Here is a 7329-nt window from a genome sequence, read left to right as displayed (position 1 = left end):
ACGGCGCTCCGGCAGTTGCAGAACCGGTGTTGCAGAATCCTTACGATCTTAAGCACGTGCATCAGAGTGTTGCAGAGTGCTGACCGTGCGGGTTCTCTCAACAATATCACCGTAATCGTAGTGTTCTTGACGTAGTGTTCGCCGCCGATTGAAATGGCTTCGCGCTCAAGTCCGCGTAAAATCCTGATGCATCAAGAACTGAATCGTCCAATACTGAACATTATGAATTCTAGTAATCCGACTTATCAGATGCCGTGGAATCACGATCTAAGATACAGGACCTACAACTGCATCAGCCCCTATTCCGAAATAAGCGACAGGTGGTGCGAAAGAATGAAAGACGAACAGTGGTACGACAAATACAATTACACGCGCAATTTAAATTCGAAGACCGATGAGGATGTGCGCGACAACAATTACCCTCTCACTGATTCGTCGCTGCTCGATCTCTCCCTCAAGAGCGAAAAGTCGCCGGTGAAAGCAGAGAAGCACAGCAGCGATGACGACAGGAATGACAACGATTATTCTAACAACGATAATGCGAACGTCTGCCTGGTGGACTCGGTAGTAGACGATGGCGTAGACGATTGTGTCCGTCCGAATGACAGAGACATTCGCGACGCGGACGACGAAAATGACGAAATGCTGCGCGACCACAGTGACGACGACGACGACGAATACGATTACACGGACAATTCAGATTCGTGGACCGACGTCGACACCGACGAGGATGTGCACGACAATAATTGCTCTCTCGCCGCATCGAATGACGAAGACATGTGCGACACGGACATGTGCGACACGGAAAGTGTCGACGAAATGCCGTATTTAGATTCGGAGACCGAGGATGTGCATGACAATTACTTTTTCGCCGCATCGTCGTCGCTCGATCTCTCCCCCGAGAGCGAAAAGTCGCCGGTGAAGGCAGAGGAACACAGCAGCGACGACAGGAATGACAACGATTATTCCAACAGCGACAATGCGAACGTCTGCCTGGTAGACTCGGTAGTAGACGATGGCGTAGACGATCGTGTCCGTCCGAATGACAAAGACATTCGCGACGCGGACGACGAAAATGACGAAATGCTGCGCGACCACAGTGACGACGACGACGACGAATACGATTACACGGACAATTCAGATTCGTGGACCGACGTCGACACCGACGAGGATGTGCACGACAATAATTGCTCTCTCGCCGCATCGAATGACGAAGACATGTGCGACACGGACATGATCGACACGGAAAGTGACGAAATGCCGTATTTAGATTCGGAGACCGACGAGAATGTGCATGACAATTACTTTTTCGCCGCATCGTCGTCGCTCGATCTCTCCCCCGAGAGCGAAAAGTCGCCGGTGAAGGCAGAGGAACACAGCAGCGACGACAGGAATGACAACGATTATTCCAACAGCGACAATGCGAACGTCTGCCTGGTAGACTCGGTAGTAGACGATGACGACGTAGACAATCAAGCCCGACCGAATGACGAAGACATTTGCGACACGGACGACGAAAATGACGAAATGCCGAATTCAGATTCGGAGACCGACGTCGACTCCGACGAGGATGTGCACGACAATAATTACTCTCTCGCCGCATCGTCGTCGCTCGATATCTCCCTCGAGAGCGAAAAGTCACCGGTGGAAGCACAGAAGCACAGCAGCGATGACGACAGGTATGACAACGATTATTCTAACAGCAAATTAAAAAATGGGCTATGAGAGCCGACGCAAAATCAGATATGCGGAAATTATATTTACAAGGGAACCTCGCGAAGTGGAAAATTCTGATTTTAATATAACTTTCCACATATGTAGGGGGAGTAAAAAGATGAATTTAGATATTTTTTGTAGCTGCCTAAAAACGGTTTTAAAGGGTGAAACCACTGCTCATAGTAGAGCGGTTTTTTGCTTTTCTCGATATGTCTCGAAAAATATTTGAGATATCAAAAAATGTTTGATGATACACTTGAATGAATTATTAAACTTGTTGGTACTTTATACTTATCAACTATGGAATTAATGCACGCTGTCCGTCACATCCTTCACTCGTATTTACTATTACTCGTAACTACTATTTATATTTTGTTTACTTACGATAATTATGTACAATTTTTGATAATAAACTTTCGTAAGTTAAGAAATGGAAAAACACGTTCTATCAAGCGAAATAATCATAACTTCTGTATACAAAATAAAAACAATACCAAATGAATGACAAAATAAAATCAATATTTTATATAAATAAAGTTAATAATTTCTCGCAAATTAAATTCAGCAAATTGAAATATAACAAACTTAACTATTTAATTGTGTAGATTAAATTGACAAAAGAACCCCTAAAACTAAAATATTTTATAAAACACACACACGCACGCACGCACATACAGGTAAATAAATTTAGAAATTTTTAGTTGGCGCTAAAATTATTACAATATTGTTTAAAGAATTATAAGTAAATTCAGAATAAAAGTATGTTTATTTTACAATTTAGAAATTTTTTTTGCTGCCCAAAAACGATTCTAAAGGGTGAAACCACTTTTTATATGTAGAGTGGCTTTTTGCTTTTCTCGATATATTTCGGAAAGTATTCAAGATATCAAAAAATGTTTCAAATAAAAGTTTTATGGTAAAAACATCTCTATTTAACCACATTAATAAAATTTTGAAAAAAAAAAATTTCTAATTTTTAATCAAAATTTTGTTTAAAAAATTATTTTTACAAAATATTATTAATGTTGTTGAATAGAGGAGATTTTACTATAAAACTTTTATAAGAAACATTTTTTGATATCTCAAAAATTTTTCCAGATATATCGAGAAAAGTAAAAACCGCTCTACATAATGAGGAGTGGTTTCACCCCTTAAAACCGTTTTTGGGCAGCTACAAAAAATATCTAAATTCATCTTTTTACTCCCCCTACATGTGTGGGAAGTTTTATTAAAATCAGAATTTTCGAGTTCGCGAGGTTTCCTTGTTAGTCAATACATTAAAATTCAAACGTTTCGGCCCTAAATCGGGCTTTTTTCAGTGACTCATAAATATGATTTATAAAAAGTTAATATGCACGCATATATGATGGTATCGCAATGGGCTATGTACAAAGTTATTATGCACGCATACAATGGTAACGCAATGGGCTAACGCGAAACGTAAGCGCAGATATTAGAATTCGCGAACGTCAGGTGCGCGTTCAGATCTCTATGGAGGTATATAAGTATTACGGCGCGTATGTCCGACAAGCATCCGCGCAGCACTCGACAGCGGGAACCAAAGAAGGAGACGAAAGGCAGCAAACTGTGGCCCGACAGAACTACAGAATGCAGTAACTATTAGGATCATTATAATAGATGGAAATTATGAATAACTTACTGCGTGCTACGCGAACCGCGCTCAAACGTCTCTGATGGAATTTATACCTATTCCCCATCTGGAGAGCGATGTGTGTGTGTTGGCATCTCAACCATGAATGTGAGTTCAAAGCGCACGCCGTGATCTCATCAAGAACACACGAACGTATAATAGTTAAGAAACAAACAAACACGTATCGCCGAACATACGGCCGCACCAAGAGAAATCAATGGATTTGCTTAAACATTAGAACGATGTTTTATTTTATTTATTACCGGGAGATATAATATGATTCGCCCTGATCTTGCGTCGGCTCTCATAGCCCATTATTTCTTAACTTGTTTTTATTCAGAGCCTTATTATACATTTGTTTATTCTAATAGCGACAATGCGAATGCCTGCCCGGTGGATTCGGTAGTAGACGATGACAACGTAGACAATCGTGATGTCCAATCGAATAACAAAGATGTTCGAGACCCGCCCGACAAAATTCGGCGATTGCTGCGCAAGACAGAACAAGTTGTCGACAGTGGTCTGCGATTGCTGCGCGACGACGACGACGATGACGACGACGACGACGAGGATGTGCACGATAACAACTTTCTCGCCTCATCGTCGTCGCTCGATCTCTCCCCCGAGAGCGAAAAGTCGCCGGTGAAGGCAGAGGAACACAGCAGCGACGACAGGAATGACAACGATTATTTTAACAGTGACAATGCGAATGTCTGCTCGGTGGATTCGGTAGTAGACGATGACGACGTAGACAATCGTGATGTTCAATCGAATAACAAAGATGTTCGAGACCCGTCCGACAAAATTCGGAGATTGCTGCGCAAGACAGAACAAGTTGTCGACAGTGGTCTGCGATTGCTGCGCGACGGCGACGACGACGACGACGACGACGACGACGACGACGACGACGACGACGACGTCGACGACGACAACGACGACGACGACGACGTCGACGACGACGACGACGACGACGACGACGACGACGTCGACGACGACGACGACGACGACGACGACGACGACGACGAAGATGTGCGCGATAACAACTTTCTCGCCTCATCGTCGTCGCTCGATCTCTCCCTTGAGAGCGAAAAGTCACCGGTGGAAGCAGAGAAGCACAGCAGCGATAACGACAGGAATGACAACAATTATTCTAACAGCGACAATGTCAATGTCTGCCCAGTAGACTCGATAGTGAACGATGGTGACGTAAACAATCGTGTCCGACCGAGTGACAGAGACGTTTGCGACGCGGACGAAGAAATGCTGCATGACCACGGTGACGACGATGAAGCGCGTGTCGAGACTCCTGGCACGCATACCGTTGTGGTCGACGACGACAACGACGACGACGTCGACGACGACGACGACGATGACGACGACGACGACGACGACGACGACGACGACGACGACGACGACAACGACGACGACGACGACGACAACGACGACGACGACGAGGATGTGCGCGATAACAACTTTCTCGCCTCATCGTCGTCGCTCGATCTCTCCCTTGAGAGCGAAAAGTCACCGGTGGAAGCAGAGAAGCACAGCAGCGATAACGACAGGAATGACAACGATTATTCTAACAGCGACAATGTCAACGTCTGCCCAGTAGACTCGATAGTGAACGATGGTGACGTAAACAATCGTGTCCGACCGAGTGACAGAGACGTTTGCGACGCGGACGAAGAAATGCTGCATGACCACGGTGACGACGATGAAGCGCGTGTCGAGACTCCTGGCACGCATACCGTTGTGGACGATGACAAGTCGCAAGTAGAGATAATGGCGAGCGACGACGAGGATTCGGACGCGGACGAGCACGAGTACGAGTACAAGTTCTTCCCGGTTAAGCGGCACTGCGCGCAATCGTCTGAGGCCAACGAAGCACGTTCAGACACGGAACAGCACACGAATGCAAATACGGAGACCCTGGGGCCCTTTTCAAATACAAATTTGTTTACAAAAATCGTTTTGGAAGGCAGGAGAATACGGCGCCTGGGAAATACCGATTACGACGAAATTATATGCCAAACACAGATCGAGAAGGAACTCATTGATGCTATGAATAGTATGGATAATAGCATCAATAAAGTTTTTTTGGCTAAACCTCCTCAGCACGCACAGTTCGAATCGGACACTGATTTCGAGAGCGAGTGCGTTCATATCAAGCTGAACGAACAGGAATCCGCATCGGCGGTTGTTGCAGCAGACAAATCGCCTCTCGACGACGAATGGGTGATGCTGGATGGCTCATCCGAATTGGAGCAGGACGATTGTCAATAAGAATAATCCCATGGCTATATCGCTTACACCAGGTAATTATAAGGCCGCATTCGAGAAAAATGTCGATTTAAATGCAATACATACATTGGACGACAGTTTAGATGGTGCTGAACAAGTGAACACGCCGCCGCGTTCACCTAAGCCGTATGCAGACGAGGATCGTGCGCACACACCCCTCTTGGAGGACAAGAGCCCGAGCGATGTCTTGTGCGCGTCAACACCGCAGCCCCCAGACGATAACTCTGTGTCCACACTGTGATATCCATTATCCTTGACGTGTATCTATGGAACAATTCAGCGCCATGGGGAGAAAAATAATAAATAACTTTATGAATAGGCCTGTTCTTTTCAGATGAACTTCTTGCATTGTTCATCTTTTTTCTCTTTCTCTCCAACAAAGAAAAGAAAAAGAAGAAAGATGAAAAAAATGAAAAAGAAATGCTGCTTTATAACTCTGTTAATTTTGCGAAGTTTTCAATCTTAAAACATTCTCCAGACATTATATTTTTAGGAAATATAAAAAGTAGATTTTTTTATTCTTTAGAAAGTACAAATCCCTCGATATAACTATCAAAATAGAGTACATTTATATATAACATTATTACATAAAATTTGTTACGTCAAATTTTATTTGATAAAATGCCTAAATTCTTTAGAATAATTTTGTATGCGTCTTACATGTAAAGCCCCTTGCACAATGCTAGGCAACAGGCAATAGGAACAGAGAATAGAAATCAGAAATCATGTATAAATGCAGAATAAACAGTGACACAGGCAATAGACACAGAGTTTTCGTCACGTTGGAAATTCTGTGCCTATTGCCTGTTGCCTAGCATTGTGTGTGCAAGAGGCTTAAGAAACACATAAAGAATTATATCTTCGGATTATATCGAGGGAGGAGCACAACTATCGTGCGCTCTCTTTCTTTCTCTTGTTTCTCTCTCATTTCTAAAGTAACATGTCCAACACATGAACTGCACGACTGCAGGCCCATTTCGATTTAGTTTCAGTTTCTAATGCCTTTGTGTATTAGAAACAATAGAAACTGCAAAATGCATTGTTGTCGGATGAATGATGACTTATATGGAAAACTCCGACATCTGGGAAACCATCAGTTTGTCTACAGCAAAGAGAGTTTTTTACGCAAGCAGCATGCATTAGAATTCGGTTTTAACATAAATTTTTTTTATCAAGCGGTCTAATAGGTCATGGCATACTTTCTTTGTAAACTTTTTGAATTTTTGCAATATCTTCAAAATTGAAGAAAATATAGTACACGAAAATGTGCTGTGACGTCATACCTTATATGCAAAATTTTTTGAAGTTGCTGTCATCAAAGAAACTTTAGCAAGCTATAACTTTCTCAAATTTAGGTTTTTTTTTAATTCAAAAAGTACTAAAAATCGGCTTAGATTCTCTACATTAATTATGGATACCGCTTAATAAAAAAAAAATGTTAAAACCGATCTGGGCGAATTTAATTTAACTATTATTATTAAAAATTTTTTGTTTGTTTCTTCTATCTAATTTTTTGTTTATTCCTTACATTTGAATTGGAATATTTGTGCATATTGTTAAATTTATTGTAATAATGATCGCTGATGTTGTGTAATAAATAACAATTTAATTTGATTCTCTTTCATAATTTATTTTAATTTAATATAATCTGCGAGACATAT

This window comes from Temnothorax longispinosus, chromosome 1 (genome assembly GCF_030848805.1).
Source record: "Temnothorax longispinosus isolate EJ_2023e chromosome 1, Tlon_JGU_v1, whole genome shotgun sequence".
Classification (NCBI taxonomy): Eukaryota; Metazoa; Arthropoda; class Insecta; order Hymenoptera; family Formicidae; genus Temnothorax; species Temnothorax longispinosus.
Note: the sequence above shows the minus strand (reverse complement) of the source record.